The sequence below is a fragment of the Leopardus geoffroyi genome, chromosome C2, assembly GCF_018350155.1.
Source record: "Leopardus geoffroyi isolate Oge1 chromosome C2, O.geoffroyi_Oge1_pat1.0, whole genome shotgun sequence".
In the NCBI taxonomy this organism is placed as follows: Eukaryota; Metazoa; Chordata; class Mammalia; order Carnivora; family Felidae; genus Leopardus; species Leopardus geoffroyi.
This window is the reverse complement of record NC_059333.1, coordinates 110,700,995-110,722,085: the sequence shown is the minus strand read 5'-3', so window position 1 is coordinate 110,722,085 and position 21,091 is coordinate 110,700,995.

Below are 21,091 nucleotides of genomic sequence, written 5' to 3'. Positions count from 1 at the left end.
TCCCAAAAGTAACTGGAGAGAAAGAGAGAGAAAAAGTGAAAACACTTGCAGGGGACTGAATAAGAAGTCTGTTCCCCAAAACCATTGACAGGGAGAAAGGAAAGGGTTTCAATACCACCAAGATTCTATAAACAGTAGAGCACAGATTCTGAAGTTTCAGAGCCTGGTGGTGCTCTGATGAAGAAATAGAATCCCCAGGAGCAGACAGCATGGTCTGAGGGCTCTGTGTACCACATGGGAAGAAACGGTTCCCCTACTTGGAGTGCATTTGGTAGAGGCCATAGGGCCTCCCCCCTGGCAAAGGTCCCAGCCAATCCCAGAGAGCAGCCATGTTTGCTGGTATTGGGACAAAAACACCAGAGTGCAGTAAAAGCTAGAGCCAGCTATGTGTTGTGATTTGACATAATATCAGGACCTCTGCCACTATGCAATCACATGAACGCTTTTTGGGAAAAGCCAGCACCCAGCCATTGCTCAGTAAGACCCTCCCCCAGAGAGTCAGTGCAGATCCAAGCTGGGGGGGGGGGGGTTGGGGGGTGGAGGATGGCGGGGGAGGGGAACTCTGAAGTGTGGTGTTTTGATATACAATCCGACCTGAGATAAAACTCTGGAGGGAGGTACAACCTGGCAGACAGACAGCTTGGACATGAACAGGGTAGAGGAGGAGTGGACAGAAGCCTGAGACAAAGGAGGGGTGCTTGATGGTAGGTTGGTGAGAACACGAAGTTCCTGCACTTGAGACTAGGGAGTTGGGTGAAGCCATTTCCATCTCTTCCTCCCACACACATGTGCATGTGCACACTGATACACCCCAGTAAGCTAAGCAGTGCCATCTAATGGAGAACAGAGCCATGACACCAAGCTCCACCCAACTGTGCCTGCCAACCACATCCCTTAGAAGACCAGCACAAGTCACTCCACCTGCTTAGTATAAGGACTACAGAGTGCTTTATAGTTTCAGTTCTAGGGGAAACTGGATGTAACTTCATTCAGGTTCCATTCTGTTTGCTGGTTCATTTATTTGTTAGTTTTCTTTGCTTCTGTTTTTGCTTAAATTATTTTCTTTTTTTTTTTCTTTTCTTTTCTTTCTCTTTCTTGGATACAAAAACAGAACATTTAATTTCTATGTTTTTTTAATTATTTTTTATTTTTTTAATTTTTTATTCCATTTTGTTTTATTTATTCTGTTTTATTATATAATTTTTTTTAATTTTTAAACTTTTTCTTACCCTTTTTTTCTTTCCCTTCCCTTTTTTCCCTATTCTATCAAGCTTCTTTCAACCAGCAGACTGAAACACACCTAGGATCTAGCCTCCTTTATTTTCTTTTTTGTTTTTTTTTTCAATTTTTTAATTTTTTTAATTTTATTAATTTCTTTTCTTCCTCCAAAATGACAAAACGAGGAATTTACCCAAAAGAAAGAATGGGGAGAAATGATAGACAGGAACTTAATCAACACAGATATAAGTAATAGGTCTGACCACAACATGGTTATATTTATGACCACGATAATGAGAATACTAGCTGGGGTTTGAAAAAGCATACACAGCACCAGAGAATCTCTTTCTGTGGAGATGAAAGCAATAAAATCTAGTCAGGATGAAATTAAAAATGCTATAACTGAAATGCAATCTCAAATGGATGCCATGATGGCAAGGATGGATGAAGAAGAGCAGCAAATCAGCAATATGGAAGATAAAAATATGGAGAATAAAGCAGAAAAAAAGAGGAAAACAAAGGCAAAAGGTCACAATACAAGACTTGGAGAACTCAGTGACTTATTAAAAAGGAATAACATCCAAATCATAGGAGTCCCAGAGGATGAAGAGAAAGACAAAGGGGCAGAAGGTTTATGTGAGCAAATTATAACAGAAAACTTTCCCAATCTTGGGAAGGACAGACATCAAAATCCAAGAAGCACAGAGAACTTCCATTAGATTCAACAAAAACTAACCACCACCAAGGCAAATACACAAAATATTCATATTCACAAAACACTAGACAAGGAAAGGATTATGAAAGCAGCATGGGAAAAGGAGTCCCTAACCTATAAGGGAAGACAGATCAGGTTCACAGAAGACCTATCCACAGAAACTTAGCAGACCAGAAAGGAGTAGCAGAATATATTCAACATGCTGAATCAGAAGAGTATGCATCCAAAGAATTCTTTATCCAGCAAGGCAACTATTCAAAGTAGAAGGACAAATAAAGAGTTTCCCAAACAAAAACTAAAGAAGTTCATGACCACTAACCTAGCCCTGCAAGAAATTTTAAGGGGGACTCTTTCAGTGGAGAAAAGACAAAACTAAAAAGAACAAAAACAACAAATACTAGAAAGGACCAGAGAACATCACCAGAAACACCAACTCTACAGGCAATAAATACAATGGCACTAAATTCATATCTTTCAGTACTCACTCTAAATGTAAGTGGATTAATGCTCCCATCAAAGACACAGGGTATCAGAATGGATAAAATAGTAAGACCCGTGTCTATGCTGCATATAAGAGACTCATGTGAGACCTAAAGACACCTGTGGATTGAAAGTAAGAGGATGGAGAACCATCTATTATGCTAATGGTCATCAAAAGAAAGCTGGAGTAGCCGTACTTATATCAGACAAACTAGATTTTAAAGTAAAGACTCTAAGAAGAGATGAAGAAGCACATTATATCATAATTAAGGAGTCTATCTACCAGGAAGATCTAACAATTCTAAATGTTTATGCTCCCTACATAGAACACCCAAATATATAAATCAATTAATCACAAACATAAAGAAACTCACTGATAATAATACCATAATAGAGGACTTCAAGACCCCACTTACAACAACAGACAGACCATCTAAGCAGAAAATCAACAAGGAAACAATGGCTTTGAATGACACACTGGACCAGATGGACTTAACAGATATATTCAGAACATTTCATCCTAAAGCAGCAGGATATACATTCTTCTCCAGTGCACATGAAACATTCTCCAGAATAGACCATATACTGGGACACAAGTCAGCCCTAAGTAAGTACAAAAAGACTGAGATCATACCGTGCATATTTTCAGATGACAATGCTATGAAACTCGAAATCAACCACAAGAAAAAATTTGGAAAGACCATAAACACTTGAAACATTAAAGAACATCCTATTAAAGAATGAATGGAGGGGAGCCTGGGTGGCTCAGTCAGTTAAGTGTCTAACTTCAGCTCAAGTCATAATCTCACAGTCTGTGAGTTCGAGCCCCAAGTTGGGCTCTGTGCTGACAGCTCAGAGCCTGGAGCCTGCTTTGGATTCTGTGTCTCCCTCTCTCTCTGCCCCTCCCCCACTCATGCTTTGTCTCTCTCAAATATAAACATTAAAAAAAATTTTTTTAATGAATGAATGGGTTAATGTGGGGGACAAGCTTAGGAATGCCCCAGGCTTACACTAAGGGGTTGACAAGGCATAAAGAAACACAAAGTCATAAAATGCTCACACCCAAGTATGGGTAAACCAGACTGGCACCTCGAGAATAGGGAGGCACAAGGGTGCCAGGAATAGGAAGGTACAAAGACACCCCAAAGTAGAGATGGGTGCAGAGCCCCCAGAATAGAGAGGGAGAGGGAAAGGCCTAAAATAGGAATGGCAAAAGTTGTCCAATACATAGGTGTATGAAATAAACAAGATTAGATGTTCAGGGTGGAAGCACCCCCAATTTAGCACTATAGCAGAAAAGCTGCTTTCACAGGAGGATAGGGCCAGGTTAGGTAAATTGGTGAATTGGACTATGGAGCGCTGCGCTGCAGGCAAAGCAGCCCAGAACGGAGATGGTTAACAAAAGAAAAGGTGCCCTGTCAACCCTGAGGTTACTCCCCCTATCTGTCTCATCCCCTAAGCTAGCTAAGATAAACAGAGGTGCTACCTCATGTCTGCTGTAAACAATCTTCCTCCCAACTGCCTGCAGCCTGGATTTTGCTTTGTATTAACCAAAACCCCTGACCACAAATATCCTCAAGACCTCCTTTCCCTCACATCCACAAGTTAATGTTCACAGATTCATTGTCCCTTTGTACACATCCATCGCCATGTTTGTAAGCCTTCTGATCCTAATAAAAATGGGGCAAGGACCCTTATTTGGGGCTCTTGTCTTTTCTCAGACATTAGCCATCTCTCGCTTTCAATCCTGCACCCCACTCTTTTGCTAGACAAGAGAGAACTTTAGACCCAGAGTCTACAACAGGTTAACCAGGAAATTAAAAAGTACATGGAAGCTTGGTGCGCCTGGGTGGCTCAGTTGGTTGAGCATCTGACTTTGGCTCAGGTCATGGTCTTGCGGTCTGTGAGTTTGAGCCCCACGTCAGGCTCTGTGCTGAGAGCTCAGAGCCTGGAGCTTGTGTCGGATTCTGTGTCTCCCTCTCTCTCTGCCTCTCCCCGGCTCATGCTCTGTCTCTGTCAAAAATTAATAAACACTAAAAAAAATTAAAAAAAAAAAAAGTACATGGAAGCCAATGAAAATGAAAACACGACGGTCCAAAACCTCTGGGATGCAGCAAAAGTGGTCATAAGAGGGAAGTATATAGCAATCCAGGCTTTCCTAAAGAAGGAAGAAAAGTCTCAAATACACAAGCTTACCAGCAAATAAAGCACAAAACCAGTAGAAGAATGGAAATAATAAAGATTAGGGCAGAAATCACTGATACGGAAATAAAAAAATTAAAAAAAAAAAAAAAAGTAGGACAGATCAACAAAACTAGGAGCTGGTTCTTTGAAAGAATTGACAAAATCAATAAGCCCCTAGCCAGACTGATCAAAAAGAAAAGGGAAAGGACCCAAATGAATAAAATCACAAATGAAAGAGGGGAAATCACAACCAACACCACAGAAACAAAAATAATAAAAGAATATTGTGAGCAATTATATGCCAAAAAATTAGGCAGTCTGGAAGAAATGGACAAATTCCTAGAACATATAAACTACCAAAACTGAAACAGGAAGAAATAGAAAAATTGAATAGACCCATAACCAGTAAGGAAATTGAATCAGTAATCAAAAATCTCCCAACAAACAAGAATCCAGGGCTGGATGGCTTTCCAGGGGAATTCTACCAAACATTTAAATAAGAGTTAACACCTATTCTTTTGAAGTTGTTCCAAAAAAATAGAAACGGAAGGAAAACTTCCAAACTCATTCTACGACCCCAGCATTACCTTGATTCCAAAAACCAAAGGCCCAAGTAAAAAGGAGAACTACAGACCAATTTCTCTGGTTAATATGGATGTAAAATTCTCAATAAGATACTAGTAAACCAGATCCTACAATACATTAAAAGAATTATTCACCATGATCAAGTGGGATTTATCCCTAGGATGTGGACTGGTTCAATATCTGTAAATCAATCAATGTGAGACATCACAGTAATAAAAGAAAGGATAAGAACCACATGATCCTCTCAGTAAATACAAAAAAAAATTTTTTTTGACAAAATACAGCATGCTTTCTTGATAAAAACCCTCAAGAAAGTAGGGATAGAAGGAACCCACCTCAAGATCATAAAGGCTACATACAAAAGACCCACCTCTACACTTTCTTACACCATTCACAAAAATCAACTCAAAATGGATAAAGGACCTGAATGTGAGACAGGAAACCATCAAAACCCTAGAGGAGAAAGCAGGAAAAAAAACCTCTCTGACCTCAGCCACAGCAATTTCTTACTTGACACAACCCCAAAGGCAAGGGAATTAAAAGCAAAAACGAACTATTGGGACCTCATGAAGATAAAAAGCTGCATCGGAAAGGAAACAATCAACAAAACTAAAAGGCAACCGATGGAATGGGAAAAGATATTTGCAAATGACATATCGGACAAAGGGCTAGTATCTAAAATCTATAAAGAACTCACCAAACTCCACACGCAAAAAACAAATAATCCAGTGAAGAAATGGGCAGAAAACATGAATAGACACTTCTCTAAAGAAGACATCCAGATGGCCAACAGGTACATGAAAAGATGCTCAACGTCACTCCTCATCAGGGAAATACAAATCAAAACCACACTGAGGTATTACCTCACGCCAGTCAGAGTGGCTAAAATGAACAAATCAGGAGACTATAGATGCTGGAGAGGATGTGGAGAAACGGGAACCCTCTTGCACCGTTGGTGGGAATGCAAACTGGTGCAGCCACTCTGGAAAACAGTGTGGAGGTTCCTCAAAAAATTAAAAATTGATCTACCCTATGACCCAGGAATAGCACTGCTAGGAATTTACCCAAGGGATACAGGAGTGCTGATGCATAGGGGCACTTGTACCCCAATGTTTATAGCAGCACTTTTAACAATAGCCAAATTATGGAAAGAGCCTAAATGTCCATCAACTGATGAACGGATAAAGAAACTGTGGTTTATATACACAATGAAATACTACTTGGCAATGAGAAAGAATGAAACATGGCCTTTTGTAGCAACATGGATGGAACTATAGAGTGTTATGCTAAGTGAAATAAGTCATACAGAGAAAGACAGATACCTTATGTTTTCACTCTTATGTGGATCCTGAGAAACTTAACAGAAGGAGGGGAGGGGAAGGGAAAGGAAAAGGGGAGCGGAAGGAAAAAAAAAGTTAGGGAAGGAGCCAAACTATAAGAGACTCTTAAAAACTGAGAATAAACTGAGGGTTGATGGGGGGTGGGAGGGAGGGGAAAGTGGGTAATGGGCATTGAGGAGGGCACCTGTTGGAATGAGCACTGGGTGTTGTATGGAAACCAATTTGACAATAAATTTCATGTTAAAAAAAAAATGAAAGACCCACCTCTAATATCATCCTCAATGGGGAAAAACTGAGAGCTTTTCCCCTGAGGTCAGGTACACAACAGAGATGTCCAATCTCACCACTGTTATTCAACATAGTGTTGGAAGTCCTAGCCTCAGTAAACAGACAACACAAAGAAATGAAAGGCATCCACATCAGCAAGGAGGAAGTCAAACTTTCACTCTTTGCAGATGACATGATACTCTATGTGGAAAACCTAAAAGACTCCACCAGAACACTACTAGAACTGATACATGAATTCAGCAAAGTCGCAGGAAATAAAATCAATGTACAGACCTCAGTTGCTTTTCTATACCCCAATAATGAAGCAACAGAAAGAGAAATCAAGGAATCAATCCCATTTACAATTGCACCAAAAACCATAAAGTACCTAGGAATAAATCTAACCAAAGAGGTGAAAAATCTATATAGTGAGAACTATAGAAAGCTTATGAAAGAAATTGAAGAAGACACAAAAAAAAAATGGAAAAAGATTCCATGTTCCTGGATAGGAACAATGAACATTGCTAAAACGTCGGTACTACTCAAAGCAATCTACATATTCAGTGCAATCCCTATCAACATAACACCAGCATTCTTCACAGAGCTAGAACAAACAATTCTAAAATTTGTATGGAACCAGAAAAGACCCCGAAGAGCCAAAGCAATCTTGAAAAAGAAAACCAAATCTGGAGGCTTCACAATTCCAAACTTCAAGCTGTATTTCAAAGCTGTAATCATCAAGACAGTATGATACTGACAAATGCAGACACATAGATCAACGTAACAGAAGAGAAAACCCAGAAATGGACCCACAAACATATGACCAACTAATCTTTGACAAAGCAGGAAAGAATATCCAATGGAAAAAAGACAGTCTCTTCAGCAAATGGTGGTGGAAAAAGTGAACAGTGACATGCAGAAGAATGGACCTGGACCATTTCTTACACCATATACAAAAATAACTCAAAGTGGAGGAACACCTAAACATAAGACAGTAAGCCATCAAAATTCTAGGGGAGAAAATAGGCAACAACCTCTTTGACCTCAGCCGCAGCAACTTCTTACTTTTCTCCAGAGACAAGGGAAATAAAAGCAAAAATGAACTACTAGGACCTCATCAAGATAAAAACTTCTGCACAGTGACAGAAACAATCAGCAAAATTAAAAAGGCAACTGACAGAACAGGAGAAGATATCTGCAAATAACATATCAGATAAAGAGTTAGTATCCAAAATCTACAAAGAACTTATCAAACTTAACTCCCAAAAACAAATAATCCAGTGAGAAATGGACAAAAGACATGAATAGATACTTTTCCGAAGAACACATCCAGATGGCTAACACACACATGAAAAGATGCTCAATATCACTCATCGTCAAAGAAATATAAATCAAAACCACAATGAGATACCACCTCACACCAGTCAGAATGGCTAAAATGAAAAACTCAGTCAACAACAGACATTGACAAGGATGAGGACAAAGAGTAACCTTCCTAACACTGCTGGTGGGAATGCAAACTGGTACAGCCACTCTGGAAAACAGTATGGAGGTTCCTCAAAAAATTAAAAATAGAACTACTCTACAACCCAGCAATTGCACTACTAAGTATTTCTCCAAAGGATACAAAAATGCTGATTTGAAGGGGCACATGCACCCCAATGTTTATAGCAGCACTATCGACAATAGCCAAAGTATGGAAAGAGCCCTAATGTCCATCGACTGATAAATGGATAAAGATGTGGCGCATACACACACACACACACACACACACACACACACACACACACACACACACACAATGGAATACTACTCAGCGATTGAAAAGAATGAAATCTTGTCATTTGCAACAACGTGGATGGAACTGGAGGGTATTATGCTAAGCGAAAGAAGTCAGTCAGAGAAAGATAAATATCGTATGATTTCACTCATATGTGGAATTTAAGACACAAAACAGATGAACATAGGGGAAAGGAAGTAAAAATAAGATAAAAACAGAGAGGGAGACCATAAGAGGCTCTTAAATACAGAGAACAAACAGGGTTGCTGGTGGGGTGTTGGGCGAGGGAATGGGATAAATGGGTGATGGACATTAAGAAGGGCACTTGGGATGAGCATTGGGTATTAATTTTTTTTTTCAATGTTTATTTATTTTTGGGACAGAGAGAGACAGAGCATGAACGGGGTAGGGGCAGAGAGAGAGGGAGACACAGAATCGGAAACAGGCTCCAGGCTCTGAGCCATCAGCCCAGAGCCTGACGCGGGGCTCGAACTCCCGGACCGCGAGATCGTGACCTGGCTGAAGTCGGACGCTTAACCGACTGCGCCACCCAGGCGCCCCAGCATTGGGTATTATAAGTACTGTGATGAATCACTAAATTATATTTCTGAAATCACTGTTACATTATATGTTAACTAACTTGGATTCAAATAAAATGAAATAAAAAAAAAGATGTGGTGGTGGTGGTGCTGCTGGTGGTGTGTGTGTTTAATCGAGTATTATTTAGCCATAAGAAATGAAATCTTGCCATTTGCAACAACATGGGTGGAGCTAGAGAGTATAATGCTAAGTGAAATAAGTCTGTCTGAGAAAGACAAATACCATACGATCTCACTCATATGTGGAATTTAACAAACAAAACAATGAGCAAAGGGAAAATAAGAGAGAGAAACCAAGAAACAGACTTTATAGAGAACAAACAGATGCTTAACAGAGGGGAGCTGGGTGTGGGAGAATGGGGGGAATAGGGGTGAAGATTAAGCAGTAAAATTATTATGATGAAAAAAATAAAGTAAAACAATTCTTAAAAATTAGTGGTTGGTTTCTACAGGTGATGTCTCTGAAAGGGAAGATCAAATCTGTGTTTGATTGTTTTTTAGGCTGAAGCTAGGGCCTTACCTCAAACAAAATTGTACAAAAGTAATTGTCACTCTCATTTTCTCAATGCTGCCCATAGTTCTCTCATTCAGTAGTGCTTCTTCTCCCTTTTCAGGCTTTATACCTTTACCCTTACTCTTTTTCAAAACCTATTCTTGAAAGCCATTGAGACATAAACGTCTCAAGGTATTCAAGAATGAAAACAATTAAAAGATATGGGTGCTAAGACCATCTGTGTTAATATGGCTTAATTAAGAATATAGACTAGCTATGTCAACATAAATTAGCTGTTTGTTCCAGGAAACTTTGCCTGGGAAAGATAAAGCTGTAAACCAATTAGGGGTGGAAAAAAGAAAAGGAAAAAAATCTTTACTGTTTGCTTCAGGAAATTCCCACAGATCAATTATCAGTGAAAAAATCTGCTCACCTTGGCAAACACTTGCTTATCATACCAAGTTTACTTATCAGGGCTTATTTAAAGACCCTGAATCACGAGATCCATTAATCACAAACTATAATAGCACAAACTTTGCTCAATCCAAATTAATTCCACATCTTGAAAGACCTACCTCAAACCATTTTAGTTCTGATGTGAAAGCCCTAAAATTATACCACTTCTGACTCCCTCCTTCTGAGACACTGTTAGGACTGGTAAGAAGATTGATACCTTTCTACAGTCAATTCTAATAAATTTAGTTTTGGGGCACCTGGACAGCTCAGTCAGTTAAGCATCTGACTCTGGATTTTAGCTCAGGTCATGATCTTAGTTTGTTGGTTCGAGCCCCACTTCAGGTTCTGTGCTGGCAGTGCAGAGTCTGCTTGGGATCCTCTCTCTCTCTCTCTCTGCCCATGCTCTTGCTCTCTCTCTCAAAATAAATAAATAAACTTTAAAAAATTAGCTTTGCTGTATTAATTGGTCAAGTGGTGATTTGGGGAGGAGTCCAACAGCACTACATGTAAGATGATATAACCCATGTTTCTCTAGGTCACAACAACCTGGGAATAAAAGTTTCAAAAAATAATATTTCTCTGCAAAATACTTAGTGGCTAAGTCACGAACCAAATATACCCATCTAGTCAGAATTGAGGGACCTCAAGTTCTACAAAACTATACACCTATTTCTAGAAGACACAAGGTGTGTCTCAAATTTAATTGTGAACAAATTCTCTCAGTATCCACTCACTTCTGAGGCTTCTGCTGCATTAGAAGTGAAGGAAAAGGCACTGTAACTGGAGCCTAGCTTCTTCTTTGTCTGTAGAAACTACTGGCATTCCCTGAAGTCACTAACTCTGCTTCCCACCACTTAGGTCACCACTGTTTTAGCCTTCTGAAGCTAATCATGAGTCGAAAGCTGGCCAACATCAGTGCTGCTCACATCACTGCCTCCAGGGCTGAAGTTGGGGAAAATCCAAACTGAGAGATGCTTCAAAAACTAGAAGGTTGTATTGTGTTAGCCATTACCTGCTCCACATATGTATATGACCAATGGGAGGCTACACATCACCATTACTGGTGACCATTTGGACAATCAAGGAAATAAGCAGAATGCAAAGAATCAAAATAATCTTTTATTCATTGATTCCATCTCTCATACATACAACAAATATTTGAGTGTCTCTTGTGACAAAAAAGGAATTCATTAAGCGTCTTAAAGTACTGATATCCATCCAGTTTTGTCATCCATTCCATTCAACATTCACTCCATATTAACTGAGCACATTCCATGTGTCACAGGCAGTGCAGCAATGAGGATAAAATGGAAAAAAGAAAAGAAAGAAAAAAGTCCTCATCAAGCATAAATGTGAAATGGGGAAATAGATAATGAAACAACTGGAATACAGAATGACAAACACAGTGTAGGAGAAGTAGATGGTGGTACAAGGGCAGAAAAAGGACCTCACAGCCAAAGATGCACACAAGCTGAAAGTTAGGGGATGGAAAAACATTCACAATACAAACAAAAGTGAAAACAAAACAAACCAAAACAGGGAAGCAATACTTATATCAGACAAAATAGACTTTAAAACAAAGACAGTAACAAGAGCAAAGAAGGACATTACATAATGATAAAGGGATCAACCCAACAAGAGGATATAACAATGGTAAATATTTTTGCAGCCAATACTAGAGCATCTAAATACACAAAGCAAATATTGGCAAACATAAAGAGAGAAATTGATGGTAATGCAATAATAATGTGGGAATTTAACATTCCACTTACATCAACAGAGAGATCATCCAGACAGAAAATCAATAAGGAAACAATGTCTTTGAATGACACTTTGCACCAGATGAACATAACAGTATATACAAAACATTCCATCCAAAAACAACAGAATACACATTTTTCTCAAGCACACAGAATATTCTCCAAACCGATCACATATTAGGCCATACAACAAGCCTCAATAAATTTAAGAAAGTTGAAATCATACCATGCGTCTTTTCTGATCACAATGGTATGAAATTGGAAATAAATTACAAGAAATAAAACTGGAAAAAACACAAACACGTGGAGACTAAACAACATGATACTAAAAAACTCATGGCAATCAGAGCAATCAGAGAAGAACTCAAAAAAAATACATGGAAACAAATAAAAATGAAAACACAATGGTCCAAAATCTTTGGGACGCAGTAAAAGCAGTTCTAACAGGGAAGTGTACAGCAATACAGACTGCTTCAAGAAACAAGAAAAGACAAGAACAACAACAACAACAACAACAGTCTAACTTTCTGCTTAAAGGAACTAGAAAAAGAAGAACACAATTCCCAAGGTGAGTAGAAGAAAGGAAATAATAAAGATCAGAGCAGAAATAAATAACATGAAGACAAGAAAGGAAAAAAAAGGAAAAAAATCAATGAAACCAAGAGCTGTTTCTTTGAGAATATAAACAAAATTGACAAACCCTTAGCCAGACTCATCAAGAAAAAGAGAAAGGACCCAAATAAAGCCAGAAATGAGAGAGTGGAGAAATAACAACTGACACCATAGAAATACAAAAGATTATAAGAGAATACCAGGAAAAATTATATGCCAACAAATTGGACAACCTAGAAGAAATGAATAAATTCCTAGAAACATACAATCTTCCAAAACTGGGCACAGAGCCCAACACAAGGCTCAAACCCATGAACCATGAGATCGTGAATTGAGCCGAAGTCAGACGCTTAACTGACTGAGCCACCCAGGCACCCCTAATTTAATTGTTTAAAAAGAGCAGACAGAAGGTAAATAAATTCAGATCTTTAAAATCAGAGAAGACTTCCTGGATTAAACGATCTGTGAACGTTCAAAAGCAAAAAAAGAATATCATGTATTCAAGGAACAACAGTTCAGTGTGGCCAAAGCATATCATGTGAATTAGGAGGATAGGGGATACCTGAAGTTGCATACTGAGGAAGAGACCATCAAAGTCATGTTGAGGAGTTTGGGATTTATTCTCAGGGGAGGAAAGGCTATTGATGGCCTTAACCAGAGGTGTATATCTATCAGATTTTCAGAGTTATTACTCAGGGAACACTATAGACAATGAATTACAAGGAAGCAAATAGGAGGCAGGAGAACCAACTAAGAAGTTATAGAAATGACTCAAGTAAAAACTAAGGTTTCCTGAATTAGTGTGGTAACAATGATGATGATAGAAAAAAAGGAAAAAGGAAAAAAAAAAAGATGGGACAGATCTAAGAAATAGAAAGAAACTAGAATTGATAGCCATGGTGATTGACTACAGGGGTGAAAGAGATAGAATACCGTAATTCCCAACAGATGAGTCAGGTGCTATCACTCCTCAGCTCAAAACCCTGCAATGGCTCTCATATCACTCAAAATGAAAGCTAACATCTTTACAATGGACTATAAGGTTGACAAAGTCTACACCACACACACCCCTACCAGAGCTCCAATGCCTCAGACTTCACCTCCTATTGCCCTCCTACAAGCTTGCTCTACCTCCTGAAAGTCGACCAATGTTACAGGCATAAGTCAGTAAGACTGTGCATCAATATACATCAAGAAGATGCCAGCATCACTGCACTGGTCAGCATGTCGCACTGGTCAGCATGTCGCAGGGCTTATAGTGATGTAGAGACTCAAAATAAAGACAAATATGTTTTAGGGATTCTATGTCAAGTCTTATATAAATAGACAAAGGATTGGCAAATAATCATAGATACTGTTATTTACTCAATTTTTCATCTAGCAAGGGTTAACACTCTCCCCAAATTATAAGTCATCTTATCAAATAAGAGATGGGATAATGGAGAATAATATATGTTTTATATCAGAGAAAATGCTAGTAAGCTGCAGCTACATTCTTGGTACCTAAATCTGTTTTCCTTTGTATCTTTAACAATTTAGAAAACCCGATCAATTCTAAATAGTGTTTTGCAGCCCCAACTAGGAAACAAGTTTTCTTAAACTTTAGCATGTGTCAGAATCACCTTGTTAAGCAAGACTTGTTATTGCTGGTCACCAAACCCAGAATTTCCGACTCAGTAGGTCTTGGTTGGGCCCCAATAACTGGCATTTCTAACAAACTTCCAGGTAATGTAAAAGCTACTGGTCTAGGGACCACACTTTAAAAACCATTGTAGGTCACCAAGACTTTCCTGAGCCAGTTTGTGGCCAGTTTGACAATTTCACCTGGAATCTTTATGATTCCCAACTGAAGTTGGTTGAATTAAATATCTAAATATAGAACCAAAAATGGTATAAAAAAACCAATTCACATTTGTTTTTAACCTCCCTTTAACTTAATTCTGACAGTTTTCACACTATAGTCAATCATCCCTTTTTTTTTCAATTTTTTAAAGTGTCTGAGCATTTACATTTATATGATCGAATAAATGTTTATTGCTGAGCAAAGCATTATGCGCATTGTTTCCTCTTTTATATAATTTTGTTTTCTCTTGAAGTTAGTAATTGCCTCATTTTAATTTGCTTAGTTTTCTATGACCAATCACTAATGCTTAGTGATAATATTTTCCAAATGATCAAATGCATTGGATGACCAAAGAGTACATTTTTTTTTCCATAGAGACCCCATCCCATGTTCCTGCTCCAATATGACAGGTAGTTACAATCATTATCCTAGAAATTCCTTTGTTATTCTCCTGTGTTGGATCCACTATTTCCTCATCCCATGTCTTCCTATTTCTTGATTTACTTTCTTACATTGCTGAAACATATACTCCAGTTGTATCAAAAGAAAGGAGACAGGTGAGGTAAATTTTGTGAGTTGTTGCACACCTAAAATTTTCTGTATTTCTGATTAGCTGGGCACAGTATTCTAAAATACTAATTTTTTTCACTTTAATTTTTGAAGGTTGTGTTCTATTGCTTTCTAACTTCCAGTATTCCTAATGAGAATTCAGATGCTATTCTGATTTTATTCATCCTTTTTATGTGACTTTTGACTTTTCTCTCAAACTTTTAGAATCTTCATCAAGTATTTTGAACTTTCATATTAATGTGCTTTGGCTGCACTGTGAGTGGGCTATTTCTGTTGTTTCTTTAAAACTCTGAGACATTTTCTTATACTGTTTACTTGATACTTTCTTTTAAGTGTGTAAGGAACGCCTCTTAAGTAGATCTTGGAGGTCTTGTATGAATCCTTTAAATTTCTTGCATATTCTTTCCAATTTCTCAACTCTCTTTTTTAAAAGTTGTGTTTTTTTTTCTATTTTATCTTTAAACCCTTCTATCAAATTTTTATTTTCATTAGGTTTTCTTTTATTTTACATGCTATTTTATTCCTTGTTTATTTTTATTTTAGAAACAGAGACTGACTGCAAGTGGGGATGAGGGGTAGAGGCAGAGAGAGAGGGAAGTGATGCAGGGCTGGATCCCAGGACCCTGGGATCATGACTTGAGACAAAATAGAGTCCATCCCTCAACCGACTGAGCCATCCAGGTGTCCCTGCAATTTTAATTAATTTATTCTAATTGAACATTTGTTATATATTTAATTTCCAGGAGCTCTTCCTTAATCTCCTTCAGAATATTCTTTTGTATCTTTGGGATTATTAAAATAGCTTCTTGGATTTTCTCTGCTGCTTCATGTATTATTTCTCTTTCATCCAGCTTCTTTTTTTCTCATAATTTAATTTCTCTGTTTCATTTGGAAGCTATTTCTCTATGTCAGCAGATCTCAAACATTAACCTACATCAGAATCATCTGAAAAGCTTATTAAAACAGAGATGTAGGGCCCATCCCCAGAGTTTCTGATTCAGTGGGTCTGGAGTAGGACCAAAGAATTTGCATGTCTAATGAGTCCCCAGGGGCTACTGATGCTACTTGTCTAGGAAACAAACTTTTCTTTGGGATGACTGGGGTTGTATACCTTGAAGAGAAAAGATGATTCATGTATATGAAGATTAATGATCTGATCTGGGTTCTCTGCCCAGATTCTTCCTCAGATCCCTGAGGCTGTGATTTTAACCAAACCCCAGAATTCAGTGCTTTCTGGATTGGGCTCAGAATCAACTAGATGGTAGTGATCTAATAAAATTTTCAATATATTTCACATCTTGGTAGACAATTGCTGTGCAAATAAAATATAACATACCCAATATCACACTACTGTAATTCCACAATTTGTGCTTGTAAAATGGATAATTTTCATAGAAAAGAGCACAGAATAAAATAAGAAGATTCCAGAAAAAGTTCAGAATTTAGGATGTCACTCTGACTTTAGATACTGTAAAATAAAAGAATGAGTAAATTGAATAGTACAGCCTTATTATTCCCTATTAGCTACTGAAATCTTCCTAGTGAGTGGAAAACGGAGTTGCACCCTCCTAAGTGGTAATAACAGTGGGCAATCTGGAAATTATGTACTACTAGCAGGAAAAAAAGTCACGGAGTATATACTCTAAAAATATTATCACTTATAGTTTTCTCTTTTCATTGACTCCCAATTCTCTTGCAAATCCAGAACTCTGCAAGGTCAAAAATAAGACAAACAGCTCTGTCTAGTGGCAAATTTGATCACTGCAGCCAAAGTGGAGAATAGTACTCAAGTCAGACTCTAAAAATCTGTCTAAAACTTGCAAACAACCTTGACAAGAGGTGGCTCTTTTACCCCTGCTAAAGAGACACAATGGTTAAACACCTAAACCCATCAGTCATGTCATCACCGTTTAGGATTCTGTCAGCAGTTAAGAAAGAGGGGTGCAAAACACAGCTCAGTAATTTAATTTATAATGAAAATAGTTTTACTGGTGACATTGCGCTTTTTAGATAACTTTGTCCAAAACATAAGTTCACATCTTAACCTGCTCTTATCTTCATTCTCCTTTCTTTTTCCCCTTTTTTCTCCTTTAGTAGAAATCTGGAATTGAACTGTAAGTCAAAATCTTGTCATCATATGGCAGCTCTGAGCTGCCCCATGGCAGCTGAAGTGTCCAACTGTTTCCACAAAGCCCTCCAGAATGCAAACAGAACATCACATGGGAAAAATAAAGAACAGCAGCTATTTGCTCCTGGTTCCATCACGAAGCCTCCAGATAACAGTGATTTTTTTTTTTTTTTAATTTTTGTAAGCACTGATGTATCAGGGCAGAAACTTACTACATTCTATACCTTTCTACTTTGAAAAAACAATGTGAAGAACCTTATAAATTAAAAAAAAAAGAGTAAATAAAATCATAAATTTAAAAAACAAGTAATAAAGTTAAAAAAAAAAAAAAGGAGATGAGAATCCAATGGTGGACTAAGACTGGGGCCCATGGTATTTCTGGGTATGGGATGGAGAGGATATTTGGTGAATTGAATTGAAATGTATTAAACATGGAGGATGAGAACTTGGTAGCTTTTTAATACACAATAGTTACAAGATTTAAGACTATGTTTATACTCCCAAAGGAAAATGATCAAAGGGTTAAAGTATCACATGTGTTTTCTAAAAATATTCAAGAGTGTAATAAATGAAGAAGTCAATTAGAACATTACAATTTAACATATATTCAAGAAAGATTCCAGTGTTAAAAGAATACTTTCGGGAGATAAAAGAAACAAAATGCATATTGTTAAAAAAAAAAAAAAACTTACATTACCAAAAAATATAAAGAAGTTAAAAAATATCCACAATATACGATTTACAGATAAGTGCTATTAACATTTAGTGTAAATCTTTTAAGGTTTTACTTTTATGGAAAAAGAAGCTATTTGCGTTCTGAGGACAGCAATTATTCTTTTGAATACATTAATATTACGTATATGGGGGAAGACTTATGGTGAATATAAAAAAGAAAAAGCTAGTTGATCCATAGGAAAAGTGGGTATGCCTTTTTTTTATTTAAAATATATTTTTTTAAGTTTCTATTTAAATTCCAGTTAGTTAGCATACAGTATAATATTAGCTTCAGGTGTACCATATAGTGATTCAACACTTCCATACAACACCCCATGCTCATCACAAGTGCACTCCTTAATCCCCATTATCTATTTAACCCATCCCCACACACACCTCCCTTCTAAAACAGATTATTTTTAAATATTTCAAAAGGATGAACTTATGTAGACAATCTACATTGAGAAGTCAAAAAGGTAAATTTAAAGACCCCCCCCCCCAAAATGGCAATGATACACATGTTGTCAATTTTGACATACTGAGACTGGAAGGAATAGTTATATATATATATATATATTCTATCAAACTTTCTCTCAATGGAAATATTGTAAGTTTTTTAAGTTATGAAATGATGATCATATCATATAAGCAACAAGCCATGAAGTCTAAGAATCTTGACCATGATTTAGCATTTTAATTGAATAAAGCCCATCACAAGGCTAATGTGACACATATGTAATGATGTGCATAATCACTGTGGCATTACACAGCAATTTGGCATAAATGGCAAAGTATTACGTAAATGACTGAAATTAGCATGACTTTCACACAGTCAAATCAAGCATTTCTGGAGTTGGCTGGGGAGAGGGATAACAAAACAGACTAAAAAACGCTGTCTAAATATGAAGTGTCCCTGCCAAAGAACACCAGGCAGCTTAGTCTTTCTCATTCTCTGGTGAAAGCACAGGATTGAGGGGGAAAATTACAAGTAAGGTGGGAAGGGTCCTACAAAGGAGTCAGGGAAGTACAGTTTGTGGCTACTAGGTACTTTCTCCTGTTTTTCCTCATCTGGGGGTTCCTAGAAAACTCAAGACAATTTGGGCTTCCCTGCCACATAAACACTAGGACCCCCAACCTCCAGAACTCCTCAAAGTTAATTTCCACATTTACTGTTGTCATCCCCATCATCACCACCAAGCAGAGTCCCTATTTAGTCTGAAATACTAGCCATTTCTTCCAGTTAGCAAATAGTCCTGAGATGGTTAAGGAGCACACTACTGAGTGTTCATGCTCAGAGCAGGAGCACAGGGTGTTTGGATTGCTGGGAAGGGGGTTATAAGAGGAAAAAATAAAGACAGCACAGAAATGAGAGGGAGAGAGAATAGATAAATTTTCATCTTCCTCAAAAATTTTCCCAGAGTTAATTCTGTTATTAAGCCCTCAGAAAATAAAAAAAAAATTTTTTTTAATTTGAAGTTAGACTTTAAAAAGTTGAGATTATAGGAGCACCTGGGTAGCTCAGTCAGTTGAGTGGCAGACTTCAGCTCATGTCATATCTCGTGGTCTGTGAGTTCGAGCCCTGCGTCGAGCTCTGTGCTGACAGCTCAGAGCCTGGAGCCTGCTTCAGTTGCTGTGTCTCTCTCTCTTTCTGCCCCTCCTCCATTTGCGCACGTGCTCTCTCTCAGCCACTCTCTCTCTCAAAAATAAACATTAAAAAAAATTTTAAGTTGAGATTATGTTTGTATACTAGCACAGTGAGGCTTGGAAAAGTTACGTAACCTCTCTGATCCTCAGTCTCTTTATCTAAAAATAAATAAATAAGAAAAGTATGCCTACCTGATTCACAGAAAAGTTCAAAGAATTAAAGTAGTTAGCAGATATCATTTTCTCACATGTTTCTACCAAAAAGCCTATCTTAGTCTTATGTCAGAATACCATACCCCAGGTGGCTTAAAAAAACAAATATCATAGTTTAATTTTACTATTTATACACACTTCATATTCTATTCTTTATGCATGTAGTTTAATGTCAAAATTCACGTTTTAAATATTTACATCAAAGAAAATTTATACTATAATGTTTAACTTCTGATTTAGCCTAGCCCTGGCCCACACTCCAGTTTGGGAAGCCCAAATTTATGTGAAAGCATAAACAGAACTCATCTAGTGTACAAAAGATACACAAAAAGAACTTTTTTCCCCTTCCTCCCCTCTCCTCTCCTCTTGACTCAGAAACCAAGAGTAGCTATCTACTACCTTGGATAGGTTTCTCTCTCCTTCTTGTCTAAAATGCAGAGAAAGAGAGTAGAAAGTAAACCAGCTACTGGATAGTTCTCAATCACGTGTGATTTTGACCACTGGGGGACATTTGGTAATGTCTGGAGGCATTTCTCATTGTCACAGCTGGGGGGAGGAGACACAGCATAATGAGATCTAATGGTAGAGGTCAGGGTGCTGCTGAACATCCAACAATGCACAGAGCAGGTTCCCACAACAAAGAATTATTTGGCCCAAAATGTCCATGGTGCTGAGGCTGAGAACCACTGAGCTCCAGGCAACTGGCCTCACCGTATCTTTCACCAGCGGAGACCCAGGCTAACTGCTCTATGTGGGAGTGTTTGATGCTTTGCCAGGCTGTAGGCACTCCCATGCTGCAGGAGACCTAAATTTAAACTTGAGCTGTTGAAAACTGGTTCAGAGTCTTCACTAGATTCTGATTTTGTTCAGAAATGAAAAGCTCATGTATCTAAAAACTTTAAAATAGAACTCTGCCAAATAATCAAAGGTATGACTTTCTTCATCCTATATTTCATCTTCTCCTGCAGAGTACTGAAAAACCTGTAAGCTAATCCATTTACATTCTAAGGGTGCCTGGTATCCTAACCTTAAGCTTTCTGCAAAAAGTGTGAAAGATCAAAGCATTGTTTGATACCAATTCTTGATTCAGAAAGATACACACACTCATAGCCTCTTCAGGAAATTAAAAAAAAAAAAATGCCCATCACCCTCAGACACAAATTTTATCTTTATATACTAAAGACTGCTGCAATCCAGGCTTCACATGTATCTGTCTATACTTGACTCAATGTGTATATATTTGGCTCCCTCTCATCTCTGGGCACAGCAAACATTCAACCTGATGGTCAGCAGGTAGAAACCAAGAAAGAAGGTAGAAACCCAGGTGGAAACCAAGAAAGCCTAGAACCTAATGTAAGGTAATGCAAGGTAATGTCCAGAAAACTTGAGAGTCAACAAATCAAATACCTGTGCCTTCCATGTAGGAAATTTGCTCTGACAGAAACTTTTTCTTTCCCTCTCACTATAAGAATTCCTAGTTTCATTTTACA